Genomic DNA, 17,239 nt, shown 5'->3' with positions numbered 1-17,239 from the left:
TGTTGGGCGAAAGAAAGGAAAAGTAAACAGTCACGGCTTCTCTCTCTTTGTGCCACCGCCCCCCAAATCTATTCTCTCTATCGCTCTCTCTCTCTCTCCCTGACACCCTACCATCCCTCCCTCCCAGCCGTGTTCCAAGTTGGTGTAGTGGTAATGTCTCCTTGTAATCAAGTGGTCTCGGGTTCGATACCCAGTGGATACAGTAGTGTTTCTGATACCACTTTAATCTGTACGTCGAGTCCCGATTAGTCTTTCTATACATACACGCAATCTCTACGTGTGTGTAAGTCTGCCTATATGTTTTATGATTTTCTACGCCTCTCCACAATGGCACAGGAACGGGGACGGGACAGGGTACAGCTTTATCTTTTTTCGGAAATGTACATTAAAATAACAACAACTATTAACACATCTTAAAAGTAGCATTAATTTTTTTAATAAATTAAAAATCTAATTTAAAATTGAGATTATTCCCTTTTTTATCGGCAGCACAAGGTTATCAAAATTGGCTATATGGCCTGTTTTGAAAATGAACACACACAAATAATTCATATAAAAACGTTCCTGCGTTTCCATGTATCTTTGTAACCCATCAGGATATCTACGCGTGTCTCTCTCTCTCTCTCTCTCTCTCTCTCTCTCTCTCTCTCTCTCTCTCTCTCTCTCTCTCTCTCTCTCTCTCTCTCTCCTGCCTGTATGTTCTTCAAACTGCCTCTCACTATCTGACTTCCCTACTCTCTCTGTGTCTGTTAGTCGTTGTATATGTCTCTCTCTTTAGTGTTCTCTCTTCTTGTTTTCTATTATTTGCCTCTGCCTGACACTCTCTCCCGTCCTCCCTCGCTCTACTTTCTTAATTGACTTTCGACCCGGCCATCGAAGGTGTTACGTGTCTTGTTGTAACGTGGAGTGATTCATCACTGACCGGAAATTGCGTGTTGAAGCTTTTCGCGCGTGCTTGAAATGTGCTCATTTTCTTGCCTTCTTTTGTTTATTTGTTATCTTTACACATTACACCGTATTACGTATACTTAATCCTGACAGGGCAAGATAAATTTTCAGTTTACAGCTTAAATAAGAATCATCGAAGGTGGCTTAACAATGTTGCCATCTCTACTTACTGAAGTGTAGCACTATGAAACACACTTCCTTCTTGCAGTATTAAATCCAAATTTTTTAACGCTGAAAAATGTGCAAGAAGAGCTTATACATTTTCTCTACCTCAGCCAGTATGAAAAATTCACATAAATCCGTCAGAGCAAGAAATTGCTATGGGCTGCAACACTAGGTACAGAAAGATTGGACCGTGCCTAACCAATGAAGATGCCAGAAAAAAATAATATGGAGAGAAAGTAGAGGCTAGAATATATTCCGAGGTAGAAACCAAATTTAATATACCCGTAAACACAGTTTTGAGGATAGGTGTTTTGTCTAAAAGAACATTTATTAATCTAGTTTACTTGTTTGCTGGGTGTAGACTGGTCAACCGGGAAAGGAAGTCCTCTCCTGTCCCTTTCTGATGTCCTTATTGCAGCAACTACCGGTTTTTTTAGACTGCCGAGAAGATCAAGGGTCTGTTCGCTTCATTACTCTGTTTTCTTTCTGCCTCTTTCCTGTCGTTTTGAATTTTAAAATACAAAATCAGAATCAAATTATAGAACTTGATAAGGAAAAATGAAATCAGATGGTGTGTTGTTTTCTTGTATTTTGCCCCTCTAAAAATAAGTCGTTTTCTTGTATTCTGCTCTTCTAAATAAAAGGTGTTTTTTTGTATTCTGCCCTTCTAAAACAAAGTTGTTTTCTTCTCATCGTCACGAGTATCCTATAAAGCGAAAGCCTTAAAGGTAGCAACGGACGTAAAATATACGAAATAGTAGTGGTGTTCGAAATGAGATTTCAGTGGATTTAGCGAAACATGGGAGTGGGAGTAGTTAGGAAAGAGATGAAGACTACACCTACTATACATAGTTACGTCTTATTTGAAACGAAAAGTTTCCCCATTTGGGCAAATCTGGTTTCAAAAGAACTAAGATGGCAACAGTAGTAGAACTGGACTTCTTGCAGGTTTCGAAGGAAATATTGGGGAAGCGCCGATGCTGAGAGGGGAGGGGGCAAGGAGGGTGCTTCACGTGTTATAAAAGTAAACAACGGTTTGCGGGAGGGACTGTGCAGTGCGAGTTTTGTGAGTGGTGTCTTTCGTCTTTATGTTGTTTTGGGGCATTGTCAATTAATTAACAAGCGGAATGGAGCTTGCTCCGAGTTCGAGGTGGCGGGTTCATCCTATCTGAACAGTGTGTGTAATTGTGCGATAGAAGATATTTTGAAGCAATCTTTTGGTTCGTCCTTTTGGAGAAAAAAAGCGAAATTGTGGCGAAAGGGAGGCCAAAGCCTATTTTGAACGATTTAAAAACCAAGTCGTCTGCTGGATATGACCGACATTTCAATGGTTCGTGGTATAACGACTATCCGAGGTTATGTGGGTGTGCGCAGTTGTCGAAACTGTTTTGTTGGCCATGTACTCTATTTTCGGATGAAAAAAGTATGGAATTCAGGTGTGTATAACATGGACCATGAGGCACCCAAAAATTCAAATTCAAATGAAAAACTTCACTTTATGACAGCATCATAGAACTTTTTTGATTTGATTTGATTTGATTGATTTTGCTTCGCTTGTACCACTTTTGGCTAATTTGCGAAGATGGGGATGAGTGATGATATGATGAAATTGATGAATAGACATCACAAACGTCCATGCCCAAGCCAGGATTCGAACCCGGGACCACAGCACCATATAACTATTTTCAAAGAAGAGTCGTCGGATTGATCTGCTCTATAAGTAGCCTTCGATGTTTCTGTAAGTATCAAATTACGTATTATTGTGTCAACAACCAATGTTTGCGATTTCACTTCAGTCCTTATGTCAACATTTTTTTCCTGATTAATAACTTTACCAAAATCTAGTATTGAATTGCAGACGTACCAGATTAATATTATATGAACTACTTGGAAGACATTGGGGGGGATGAGGTGGGGAGGCGCCCAAGTCTTACGGCTCCTCCCTTAAATGTTCTACTGATAACCGGTAACACTTTTAAAAATCCCACGCCACGCCACTGCACGTTACCCTCTAACTCTTCCCATAGACACAGCGTGTCCTCATCCACGTTATCACCGTTCGTTCTTAGCACAAACATAAAAGCCGCCTTTCTTCCCAAACACCCAGAAAATCGTTTGATGGTTGGTGCTAACGGCGAAAGTTCATCCATTTTGCATTACGTAACCTGCCAATAACACTCTTCGTTTCTTCTTTTAAAGCTGCAAATTCGTACAGGGACCATGGGAAGATCTTTATTAGGAGTTAAGTAAGTACTGGAGAAAAAGAAGATGCACCTTCATTATCTTCAATTACTTTTGTAAAGTTCCAACCAGAGGGGAGAGAGAAAAAAAGAGGTCATCCAGTGCATCCTCTGACCTGAAACACAAGAGAATGGTTTTTCTTGGCGCTTCGTGAAGAGCAAAGTCGAAAAGCCTTAATTGATGAATACGTGTGCTTGTTTCGGGACCTTACAGTGTGCAGCATGGTTACAAACTTTAGTCAGAAGTCGCTAAAATTATGCATTTGTAACATTGCAGTATGTGTGTGTGAGGGTGGGGTGTATGTATAAAGAACGGGAGAGCTTAAGCTTTAGTACCTCATTACTATGTTTTTTGATTGATTGATTGAGTTGGTGTTTTAAGTCAACTTTATGCACAGTAAGGCTAATCGGGACTGGAGCTACAGATTAAAGTGGGATACGAACCAGTATGTGCTTCCACAGGGTATCGAACCCGGGACCCCTTGATTACAAAGCAGCGACGTCATCACTGCACCATCGAGGATGCCCCTCATTACTATATTATAATAGATATTGCTATTATTGTTATAATAATAATCCGTGGCTCGACAGCCCTGGAAGGGCCTTCGCCTAACTCCCGACTGCCAGTCCCCCTCCTACAATAATACCTAGAGGTGTGGAGATCTTCAACCGGTAATGGGGTGACGTGGGGTCAGCACGTTGAACCTCCAGCCGTTGTAGGAGATTTCCGATACCGGATTACGCTACTCACTCGTAGCTGCCCAATTTCCTCACGAAGGTGGGTTGCCACCGGTCTTATACACAGGCTGAAAACTCAGAGACTGAACCCAGGCCTACTCGAGCCCATGCCGTCCCGCAATCGGAGCCCTAAGCACAGCGCTTTAGACCGCACGGCCACGGGGGAGGACCAATTATTGTTAGTGAATGGAATAATTGTTTTTAAGTCCACTTTAGGCACAGATAGGCTAATCGGCACTGGACCTACAGTTTAAAGTGGGGTCCGAACCACTATGCAACGTGTCTCCACCGGGTATCGCCCCTTGGTTAGAAGGCGGCGACGTTACCACTACGCCATCGGGGATGCCAGTCGTACTGCATACATCCCTTATTTCTATCAGAGAATCCACCATATATTATGAAACCAGATACACACCTTCGAATTGTGACCCTGCGATAGTTTCTCATTCCTTCTACTCTCCTCAGATTGTCGTTTTGAAAAACAAGTCAGTATGACTCTACCACTTAAACTTTTCTTCTCTATGTAAACTCATAATCAGAAGTACTAAAAATATCCAAGTGCAAGAAGGTAATGTAAAATGCACAATATTCTACATTCAAAATTTAATGGTCTGCCTGGTAATTCACACACAATGAAAAGGGACGCAACCGCTTTTTATAAGGAGCACTTGCTGTGCTGTGGCTAGTGAGAAATAAACATGGCGCCTGTAACTGATTGAAATATTACACGCACTACACACTCATACATGTTACATAGACGAAGGCAACAATAGCTAAAGTTATATAGGTCTGTACTACTGCATTGTAACATACAAGAAAGCTTTTGTTTTATTGTACTTGCCACTTTTGGATATTCGCGAAGATGATGAAATTGGTGAAAGGACAATCACAAGCATGATTAGATAGGACACAACAGAGGATTTTACTGGCAGAGTCCAGAGCGCCAGAGCCTCGTTAGTCTGCAATATTAAGAGAGATTGGCATTTGGGTGTCTTCAGAAAAGGTCACCCGTTACCCACCGAGAATACTTTCAAATTGAAGTTTTACATTTTACATTTTTACATTTTATCTTGAAAAAAAATTTATTTATTGGATCTTTCTGTACAAGATTGAAACTAACAAACATGTATGGAATAATTCGTTTAGAAAGCAATAGTTTTTTTTAAAATGGGGTGTATCTCCGTTACCCAACCTAAAAATTCAATTTTTACATTACAAAATCAAAATAAATTAATAAAATGTTTAGTACTAGTATGTCCTTATTTCACACATAAAACGCAGACATGAAGAGCATTCACCCTCATTGTTATGTGACTATCGCCCACAAGAAGAGCAATGAATCCAAAAGAACAAGATCACAAAATGATGTTGCAGTCTCCATAATACAATGATTCTTGTATCTGAAGCAACATTAATTTTACGTTAATATTAAACTCGGTGGTAGAACCAGAGTGCAGTGCAGTGTCCGAGGACAATGCGAGGCAAAATGGTGCAGTACCCCGTCTTGCCCCGAAGCAACATTTTTAGGTTATCTCATAATAACGCACAACTTTTCATTGGCAATAAAAACATGGATGGTTTGAGAACTCAGAAAATCATGCCGCAAAAGGAGTTCTAAATAATACTCACGTTTCTAGTTGAAGCATCAAACATAAAGTCGCAATATTTTAAAATACAGGACGAACCTGACGCAACTCATGCAACCGACGAAACGATGCGTCGGAATGAAGTCGGCAGCTGTCGAACCAATGGCCAGTTTCTACTGACAACAGGGGCGGCGCAAGGGCAGTGCGAAGGTGTGTTTGTGCACCCCTTAATTTTCTTTCGCAACCCCTTCAGCACCCTCTTTTCAAAATCTATGTTCAACTAAAAATATTAACTCTTATATTGTCATATTGTGTGCCGAATGTTAGGTACTGAATTGAAACCGCTGTTATTGTATACAACATGCAAGCATTGATCTTACTCTGAAAGAAATGCCGCATTTACTTTCCTGTACTGGCGGCAGTATCCATAATTGTTGATAAGAATTGTTTCTTCTTTTGTGTCTGCAAGTGATCTGTTTGTGGTTTTCCATAATTGTCTATATCTCAGCTCAGTGTGAGTTTGTTATTATTATTGTTGTTGATAAACTGTTTTATTTTCTGCCTACTTGTTCTTCCTCTCAGAGGCGCAACCACGAATTGTTGTCGGGGGGGGGGACAAGTACCAATAATAATAATAGTAATAATAATAATAATGCTAATAATAATAATGATATTATTATAACATTATTATTATTATTGTTATTAATTTACTTTATTTTACTTCGCATCTTGTGCCACTTTTGGCTAATTTTAGAAGATGGGGATGAGTGATGATATGATGAAATTGATGAATGGACACTCACAAACATCCATGCCCAAGCCTGGATTCGAACATTATTATTAGTAGTATCAAAGACGTTATTACCCTCGTAAATTATGAAAAAAGGGTGTAGAAGTTGGTGCTAATGCATTTGTGTCCGAACTAGTGTTGCTCACGGGACAAGACGGACGTCCCGTTTTCGAGACAAGACACGAGACGGGACAAACCTTTTGAAATTCGAGACGGGACGGGACGGCTTCTGAAAAGTCTCGTCTCGTCTCGAATGTCTCGAAAAATAAAAGCAAAATTCTTAATCTGTTGCAAATACTTGTTCGCTTGGAACAACGCATTGAAGGTCAGGAGGGACAATTTCGCACCAGTTATGCATTTATTTAAATATCGTCGGAATGGGCACTGCTACTAAAGAAAATCCACGCATAATTTGAGAGTATGAATTTCTCCCCATGTTGCAAGTGGAAGCGGTTTTTGAAGTTGATTATTAAGCTAGATACCATGTTTGAAAAATGTGATGAATACGTATTTACAGAATCCCATGTATTCCTTATGGAGATACAACTTCAAATTGAAGTTACGGCTAAACAAATGGGAGTTTCGACTATTTCTAGCGCAAATATCATCTTCAATAGATCCTTTACCCGATCATATAATTTTTTCCCCCATCGGAAGTTTGATATCTCCAAGAAAACTAGTAAAATAATTCTCCTATAAGCGTAATGCATGACCGAGTGGTTAGCACATCGCGCTGCGAAGCCAAGGGTCCCGGGTTCGAATCCCGGTCGGGCTTGGTTGTTTGTGAATGTCCATTCATCATTTTCATAATTTCATCACTCATCCCCATCTTCGCAAATTAGCCAAGAGGCACAAAACGCGAAGTAAAATAAACTAAATCAAATCAAAAAATCAAAAATCAAAGCGTAATGCATTTCTCCTTGCCTCCTACAGCCATCCTGCTAGTGTTGCCAAACCTGATGTGCATAAAAGAGCTAAATTTCACCTTAAATTGAGCTAAGTTGACTTTCAAGGATCTAGATTAACGAAGGCTGGATAAAGTGCCTCCCATGGTAATTTTAGTTGTCAAGAGGGTGGGGAGGAGGCGCTGCTATTACCGGTAACTTTAAAGTGATGACAATCTATACTTAGTTTTCACCTTTTAGATCTGACGACATCACCCATCTCAAAAATCGACCGATGGTTGTATGAATCGAAAATAAAGGATTACCGGATAACACCTCAGTCAAGGCGCTATATAAAGGTAGCTAGGGAGGTAAGAGGGGAGGGGGGTGATACGACGCAGCCAATATAATAATATCACGTCACGTGCAAAATGTATACGCATGGCAAAAGTTGGTCTATGTCCGGGGCTTGTGATGCATAGTGGGGCAGGGGGCGTGTGCCACAGTTCGCAGCCAAGCGAGTGCACAAAAGAGCCACATCTGGCCTCAAAAGAGGTAAGTTGGCAACAGTGCTTCCAGCTGCCTCAGAGAGAAGGGCCTAGGGGAAATTGTCCCTCTCCCCCTTAAGTCAAAAGAAGACTATCCTAAAGAGAGTAATGAATACCTAAACTTATTTTCAATATTCTTTCGAAACACAGCGTTACTCCCCATTTTTGTTTTTCAATTCATTCCAGGTTAATAATTTTATGTTATGATAGTACTCCAGATACTAATACAATTCTGAATAACATCAAGTAAAAGGGCAGGTAGAGAAGATGGAAGAAGGGGCCAAAACATCGTGGAGTGTCTGAATCCGAGATTTATCTTCTAAAAATAGTCTCAGCTCTATAGGTTGGAAAGATAAATAATAGTGTTTATTATTATTGTTATTATTATTATTTAATTTTTACATCAAAGGGTGTACAGAAGTGAATGTTATTAGGAAGTTGGAATAACATTGTAGGAAACATGGCAGTACAAATTGATAACGAGTTGTTGGGAAAGTTATTAGGGAGTCCAAGATATTAGCAAAACTAATAGAAGGAGATAATTAGGTTCAATAATAATCTTGCATTATCCCACTCCGAGCAGCTGAGAGCTAAACAGGAGGAGAAAATACGGGAAATATGGAAATAACTAATTTGGTGATTTTACTGTTTACAGGGCACCATGACAAGATTTTACCACATAATTATTTGCACGGGTTGCGAAATTATTACAATGTTATGGAAATTTTGGAAATGTCTTTGTTGAGAAATTTTTTGTTGTTTCCCTCAGGCATTCTACAGGTGGTTGGATTCGATTTTTTTACGTCCGTTTGAAGATTATTTCCAATGTTTTTTTTTTTATTTCTTTATTTCTTATTTAAGGAGAATACTATTCCTTGGATTGTAATAACGAAATACTGAGGCTAATATAGAATAGATTACAAATGAAGGAAGTGCACTAAGTTCTGTATAATCGTCGTAGGAGGAAACTTTGTTCCTTGAGGGTACTCCCCGATGGTACAGTGGTAGCGTCGTCGTCTTGTAATCAAAGGGTCCCCGGTTCGATACCCGGTGAAGGCACATAGTGATTAGGATACCACTTTAAACTGTGGGTACAGTCACGATTAGCCTTTCTGTAAACAGATGAACGAATGTTGTAGCTGTTCTTTTTATTCTGTGAATTTAGCCTTCACGTTTTTGAGCAAAATACATGTACATGTATATACGTAGTATCTACTGTCTACATTTTCACTCGTTACTAAACAAATTTCACAAAGTAGTTTTATCAAACTTCAGAGGGAAGCTGACAGCAATGTCAGGGGGCGGGAGCTCAGCTCACCCCCTGCCTGGTTACGGCCAGGCCCAGGGTATATTCTGAGACTATTTTTCGCCGCTCCCCACCGACAGAGGTTTACGCTTTGGATAATGGACACCGTTGCTTCAGGAACCAAACATCGGGACGAGGTTAACCTGCAGTAGCGGGTAAGTGCCATAAATGCAGGCCTAGAAATGAAGGTTGATGCAAGGGAGGGGCAATAAAAATTCTGTAATTTGCTTATTTGCTTTGCTTGCCCACAGGAAGTTTTGCAGGAACAATAATACGAGGGAAAGCTGAAAAGGAAACGGCAAACTTTGAATGAAAGAGGGACAATGAACACAAGCTTCTATATCGAAGCTGAGGCGAAGTTATTAGATGGTTGGAAGCAGTGACGACGCCAGAGACAGACAAAATTCAGTAGAATTCCTTTGATTTTGTAACAAGTATTATGCCAGAAGCTAAAAAGATAGGAATGCGGTCGCAGGGGAGGCGCCCCAAGTCAGACACCTCGCCCCCCGTCCCCCCAACTGAAGTTAATTAAATATCGAATAATAAGAGAGTTCATTTATAAGAGTATGACGATTCTCACCTTTTCAAAGTGGTGTATTCTGCATGATATCACTTTCCTGCTTATAATACCAACTTGACTAACAAATATTAATTTCTTTTGGTATATATATAATAGCTATGTGTGTGTGACTTTCGTTCAAGATTCGAGCGCCGACCTGGACATAGGCCATTTCTCATTCATTTATGTCCTGTAATCGTCGCGATTAATTTAGTTTTAACCAGCTTTAAGAACTGGGAAAAAGTGTTCAATGTGGATGGTTTTAAAACATCACGAATATTTTGAGAACCACAAGATATCATCTGTAGTACGGGCAAATTATTCTAATCGTGGTCGTTAGTGACAACGCCAATTAGTAAAAGACATTCAAAGTTGATTCAAGATTTGGTTGGTTGGTTGATTTGGTGTTTTAAGTCCACTTTATTCACAGTAAGGCTAATCGGGACTGGACCTACAGTTTAAAGTGCCTCTACTGGGTATCGAACCCGGGACCAAAGGTGATCGAAGAAAAACCGACACTACATGTCAGTTGTTGTGGATTCATCTCGGTTTCTTACTATTCAGGGACTTGAATTTCGAGATGATGAGTCTGAGGCAAACCTTAAGAAAGGGAATTTCTTTGATACTCTTAAAGTTAATTTCAAAATGAGGGGATATTATTTGGAAATGTGTTGAACTTGAACCTTAAAATGCAAATTACACTTAAAATTCGATTCAAAACATATCGCGGGCAGGTAAAAGAACGCTTATTAGGATTTGCCACTCTTCAATCATTAAATGCAGGTTCGCTCTTTCTCGTACATATCAAAATCGAGGAACCTCTTCCCACGAACACCATAGGTTTCTGTAATTGTGTAGCACAGACATACGTTGGAGTGGTAGAGTAAGAGTAAGTAATGCCAGGGTCAGAATATTTCTTGAATTATGAGGTAACTGTAACGTTTTTCAGATTTTTAGTCCTGTGTTAACATTTCCCTGAAAGGTGAAACACAAATTTTGCCCAAAACTCTTCAGCGTTACGAAGAGGAGGTACTCCATAATGGATTTCTTTGAAATCCTAGGAAAATATAAATTGGCATTTCACAATGTTTACACACTAGTTGTATTCTCTGTAACAATTCCAGTTTCCAATGCAGCATGTGAATGTAAAAGAACCTTTTCGTCCTTAAAATCTTTGAATAGGCCTGTTCGAAACAGGATGCTGGATGCAAACTGCCTCATTTGGCTGTCCTTGCTATTGAGAAGAAATGTCAAGTCCTGGACGTACCAAAGGTGGGCAATGTGTTCTCCAAAGCACATAGAGCAGAATACTTCTACAGGAGAATTGCAATTTTCTAAGTGACTTTCATTGTTTCTAATACTTAAGAAGATTAATTCCTTCCTACATCACGTTTATTTTGCAAGAAAATTGAACTCTTCGAATCATTTTTTTCGTCATTTATACGAGTATTATTATCTTATAACTTAAATATTTATATCACTAGTTTCAACTCAAGAAGGACGATGAATTATAAAATTATGAATGTCTTCCAATACTGAAATAGGCCACTACCTAGGTAGGGACAACGCAACTTACGAATAAAAAAAATTAATGGCTTTATTAAAACGAATCATATGGACATAAACTCGTAATCAAGAAGTAAATTTAGGCAGTAAACGTCCACTCTAAATAAAAGACAAACACAAAACACCATACATAAATATAATAATAATAATTATTATTATTACTACAAGTATTAATATATATATATATATATATATATATATATATAGTGTTTTCGGGCGTTTTAATGTGACTGCCTCCAACAATATTTTGTTGCCCCCCTTCCGCCCCCCAGGTCACATTTTCCTGGTGCCGTCACTGGTTGGAAGTAAATTTATTAGGAGGAGGAAAGTAATATCAGCTGTTGGCAGTGTTACACCAAAGGATGTGATATGTGCTACTGTTTTTTATAAATGATAGGAAATGTAAGCATAAATTTATAATTGTTGAGACTTGAGTGTTGTCTCCGTCATTTGATCGTAGTAAGAGGTTTTCTGAGACAGAGTGGGATTATTTTACACATAGTCTACATGAAAAAAGGTTTAAAGATAGACACGTACCTTGCACAATTTTTGAAAGTTCAGATAAAACGAGAATTTAGCCTTAATGTTATGAAAAGAAATAACGCAGTACAGGGAAAGAATAACTCTTCACATTTCTCGCAACTGATGCAACACACATGCACAAGAGTATTTCAGAAAGTCTATGAACGACGATGAAGAGGGATATGTGAAATTTGACTTACCTGCGAGTGAATTAGTGGATTCTAATATTTTTAAGGTTGATATTGTTTTTTTTTTTAAGTCCAATTGATTCACAAATAGGTTAAATCGCGAACCGACCTACAGTTTAAAGTGCGATCCCATCCACTTTGTGCCTCCATTTGGTATCGAACGCGGGGACCCTTGATTACAAGACCTTGACGTTAGTACTACGCCATCGGGGAGGCACCCAATTTACACAAATATGTTGATTCCAATAACACGTAATATGCATATGTGTCGCCCCTGTAAGCACATGCTTTTTCAGGCACTAAACTATTCAATCTGTATTATATTAATCTATGTTGGAATCTTTTCTTTAAAAATGTGTTATTGTTAATGTATAACACCATTAAGCCTTGTTTCCATGATTATGAATAACTAAATATGCTGACCAAGGCAGTAATTTATTTTATTAAAAACATAAACTAACGTAACGTTTCAACCTTCTAGCAAGGTCTTCTTCAGACTCTGTATCAAGTACAAAAGTAACCAGATACAACAAAAGGGCAATATATATACACAAACATTACTCCCTCCAGACTAGGGATGATGTACGACATAGGGATGATGTACGACTTAAGAGAGAGAGAAATGCAATATTTAAACACACGAGAGAAACAGGACATGACATAGAGTGGGATGAGGCTAAGCAGATAGGAAGGGAGAAGAGAATGCTAGTTAGAAAATGGAAGGAAGCCAAGGAAATAGAGAAGAAAGGTGAAGAAGACACAATGAACTGGAATGGGGGACTGAAGTTAAACAAAGAATGGAAGAAGATGTTGGAAAGAGTGGAAAGGACAAGAGAAAAAGAGGAGAGGAGAAGGAAGAAAAATGAAGGGAAAAGAGCGTGAGATTAAAAAGTCCAACCACATTCTATGGAAGTAATTGTGTTTAGCCTTTTAGGTGAAAGTAAAGTTGGGAAGTGAAAGTCATCTGCTAGAAAGTTCCAAACAACTTTCTAAATAGTCTGGAGGGAGTAATGTTTGTGTATATATATTGCCCTTTTGTTGTATCTGGTTACTTTTGTACTTGATACAGAGTCTGAAGAAGACCTTGCTAGAAGGTTGAAACGTTACGTTAGTTTATGTTTTTAATAAAATAAATTACTGCCTTGGTCAGCATATTTAGTTATTGTTAATGTAATGAATTGTTTAACTTAAATCAGGAAAAATGATGAAACTATGGAAATACTAAACAACTATGTAGTAACCTTGGTAAATTGTAAACAACAATATGATATAAAAGAGCTAGATTTTTGTAAGTCTACGGGACATTCTCCTGGTTGCCGAAAGGTTGATGGTTCAGGGGACGTTGGGGAATATCTTGCTTCAATCTTCGGATTGGCTGGAGTACTTGTACTCCATTTTGGCGGATATTCACAAACCCAACTCTGAATAAGGTGTTCTCCTGCATCATCAAAAGACCAGGGTTATAAACTTCGGTATAACTAATAGGTTTAGGCCTACAAGTTATACCGGGTGAATTGTCTGTTTGGAAAAGTATTTGTATAACATCGAAAGTTCAAATAAATCTTCGAGTAAAAGATCTTAAGGATCTTTCATTTCAACCTACATAGGTGATAATTAAAAATAAATCCTACACCACAGACCTCGCAAGGGCTTGGTCCTACTAACCCTTAGAAGCCCCTGAGAAGTCCGATAAAAGAGTTGTAACCAGACTAAACTAAAAGCCCTCAAGGCAGAAGGTGCGTGTCAGTGATTTTTGGCGACCGTGACCAGGACCATCGAAGCAACCACCTGTGGATCTTCGTGGCCCAGCAGAAGAAGAAGAAGCCTATTCCAGAAACAAAAGAAGCAAAGATGATAGGTTTCCAGAGACCTTTGACCAGACAGCAAAAGGAGAGCCTTGTTTGCTGTACGAATGAAGAAAAGAAGGAGGAAACCTTATTGCCATGCTCCGGCTGCAACAGATACGTTCATGAAAGTTGCGCACATAAAACCCCAGGATCTGACGTAGCAGCGGAGGTAGACGTTAAATGTAGACAGTGTGTGGAAAAACAAGTTACGCCAACCCCAACAGATGATAGTTGGAAGGAAATGATGATCTCCTTTATGACTGATTTCAAGAAAGACAAGAAAGAAAATGACCAAAAGTTCGCACGTTTGGTTGAAACCTTGGGTGAAAGAGATGCTGAACAGAAAGCAGAAAGAGAAAGAGAACGAGAAATAAATGACCAAAAGTTCGCACGTTTGGTTGAAACCTTGGGTGAAAGAGATGCTGAACAGAAAGCAGAAAGAGAAAGAGAACGAGAAATAAATGACCAAAAGTTCGCACGTTTGGTTGAAACCTTGGGTCAAAGAGATGCTGAACAGAAAGCAGAAAGAGAAATGAGTGACCAAAAGTTCGCACGTTTGGTTGAAACCTTGGGTGAAAGAGATGCTGAACAGAAAGCAGAAAGAGAAAGAGAACGAGAAATAAGTGACCAAAAGTTCGCACGTTTGATTGAAACCTTGGGTGAAAGAGATACCGAACAGAAAGCAGAAAGAGAAAGGGAACGAGAAATGAGTAAGAAAATGTTTGAAGATTTTAAAATAAATCTAGGAAAAGAAATATCCGAAGCGATAGCTGAAATCAGAAAAGAGAGAAACGAAAAATATGAAGAACTAGTGGAAAGAAGGAGAGAAGATCGGCAGATAGATGATGACCGTTTTAAACAGCTACAAGAAAGTCTCAACCAAGAAATAAAGAATCGAGAGGACAAGGATAATGAAAACTGCGGTTTACTAACCGAGCTGAAGGAAAGTCAGAGGGAAATATCCGTAAATTTGGAAAGTGAAATAAGAAAAACGAATGAGGTCCAAACACAACAAGTGGAAATTATAAAAACGATAAACTCAAAGTTGGAGACCTTACAGCTAGGCAAAGAGAATAGGAATGAAGAGATGGAAACTCTGCCAAAGAAGATATGTGTAAGAACCTCTTGCTCCTCTCATTCTTCCAGTTCCGAATCTCCCGAACATTCTGAGCCATGCCAAAGAAAGAAACGAAAAAGGAGTGGCGGAATGAGACGAACTAGAGACTACGCTACGGAAAAAAATGGTAGAAGATAATTCCTACTTAAACCATTCATCCAATCGGATTCTCCGAATGTCTGACGTCAATTCCCTCACCAAGTTTAATGGAGAAATCAATTCAGTATCTGCTGAAAGGTACCTGGAGGAGATAAATACTTATATGGATTTAATGAAAATGCCCATGATGTATCGACTAAAGGTCCTTCCTTCGCTAATGGTGGGTAAAGCCAAGGCTTGGTTTATGGCAAACGAAAAGAGATGGAAAACTTTTGAACATTTCCGCTCTGCATTTAGGAAGCAATACGCATCACCTGAAGCAAAACAAAGGGAAATGAATGCCCTGAGGAATAAACATTATAGCAAAGGTGCAGGGTTATCATTGGAAGAATATTGCTGGGAGGTATATGCAGCATACTGCAATCTGACGGAAACCATCAACCAATCAGAAGTGCTGAACTTAATCATTGGCCAATTACCTTCACGAGTGCGACAACTGGTACTAACTCGAGATCCCGCCAACATAGACCAACTCACGAATTTCCTGGGAAAGTTCGAAGCGTCTGAACAAATGGAAGGATGGAAAGCCGATCACCAACGAACTGATGAACGAAGAAATCCTCAACCTCGAATCAGGAATCTAGAGCTATCCCGGAGGAATGGAGGAGAAGAAGATAAGAGGCCCACACCGATCAACCAAAGGTTTAATGGAAATCTAAGGTTCCAAAGGAAGGATGCCGATAGAAGGACATTCTGGAATAAGAATCAGAATCAAAGAAACTGGAACCAGTCTCGCAAGAAAGAATGTGGAATACAGACTGACGAAAGTCCAGAAGACTGTGCTTTGAACCCTAGAGCACCTGTATGGGAAATTCCTTCCACTATTAAAGCACCTTCTTGGGAAATTCCCTCTACCAGTCGAGCAAATTTAAACCAGAGGTCGTTGTAGATGAAGCTCTCCCTTCTACAACGCGACACAATCTTGATGTTTGTGAGAGCGAAGAAGACAAATTTATTACCAATGAGAATTTAGATGTTTTGTATCTGGATCTAAATTCTTGTCCAAATTCTGAAGAAGAGAAATTGTTTAATGTTTTTGAAGTAACTGGGAATTGCAGCAAGAAGCCAGAAATTCTAATAGAAGCTTTAGGATTAAAAATAAGATGTACTTTGGATACAGGAAGTGAATGCACCGTCATGAATTATAATGTTTGGGTAAAGCTCCGAGAGAGATTACCAGGCTTGAAACTGCAAATATGTCCAGGAATAAGGTTAAAGGATTTTGTTGGACATGAGAGGTCCCGTATTGTAGGATGCCGAACCATTCTTTTTGAAATTGCAGGACACATGTTTGAAGATCAAGTCTACGTAGTGAAGAATTTAGAGGCAGATTTGTTATTTGGATATCCCTTCTTCAAGAGATATAGAGTCAATTTGGATGCAGGTGCCAATAAATTATATTTAACGGTGAAGGGACAAGTCGTTGAAGAAAGATTGATTCCAGATGACCAAGAAGATAGTTTTGAAGCAATTAATGGTAAGACTTCGCGTGTTAAACTATCGATGGCTGAAAGGGAATCGCATTCAGACAATAGGTCCGCTGCCGAGGAAGATATAAGAAAGAAGGTTTTCGCTCCAGGGTTGCTGAATCAAGAAGATGAGGAGAAACTACACTGCCCTTTATTTTCTGACAAACAGGGACTTGTAAATACTTCAATCTGCAAGATAAGTGCAGAACAACCTGTATTTCCTTTACAAAATCCATCTCCCATTCCAAAAGAGGAGAATCTAGAAGAAGACCTAAATGGATGGAAGACCTGGCTAATTGACGTCAAGAAGTTTTACGAAGGAGTGTGTTAAACAAGATGTAAAACCATTTCCTGTTTTCTCCAGAAGCTACATGCAAATGAAGACTGAAGTCCAAGAAGACGATCCCAAAAGAAACAACGCCTCACATCAGGAAGAAGAAGTGAAAGAAAAATGAAAATATATAAAAAAAGGAGAAAAAGTTATAAAACAAAATTAAATAACGTTCACTTATATTTAATTTTATTTTCTTGTGGGGGAACGCTATGTGTCGCCCCTGTCAGCACATGCTTTTTCAGGCACTAAACTATTCAATCTGTATTATATTAA

At 39.1% G+C, this 17,239-nt stretch overlaps 1 protein-coding gene across 2 annotated transcripts in view; it reads left to right on the top strand.

Annotated features, from left to right (window-relative positions):
• Positions 1 to 17,239, top strand: part of LOC145988871 (putative ATP-dependent DNA helicase HFM1) — a 357,472-nt gene that overhangs the window by 114,477 nt on the left and 225,756 nt on the right. The gene's annotated exons all lie outside the window — the stretch shown is intronic.

This window comes from Lepisma saccharinum, chromosome 6, assembly GCF_977018435.1.
Source record: "Lepisma saccharinum chromosome 6, izLepSacc3.1, whole genome shotgun sequence".
NCBI lineage: Eukaryota > Metazoa > Arthropoda > Insecta > Zygentoma > Lepismatidae > Lepisma > Lepisma saccharinum.
This window is presented reverse-complemented; position numbering and strand designations above follow the sequence as displayed.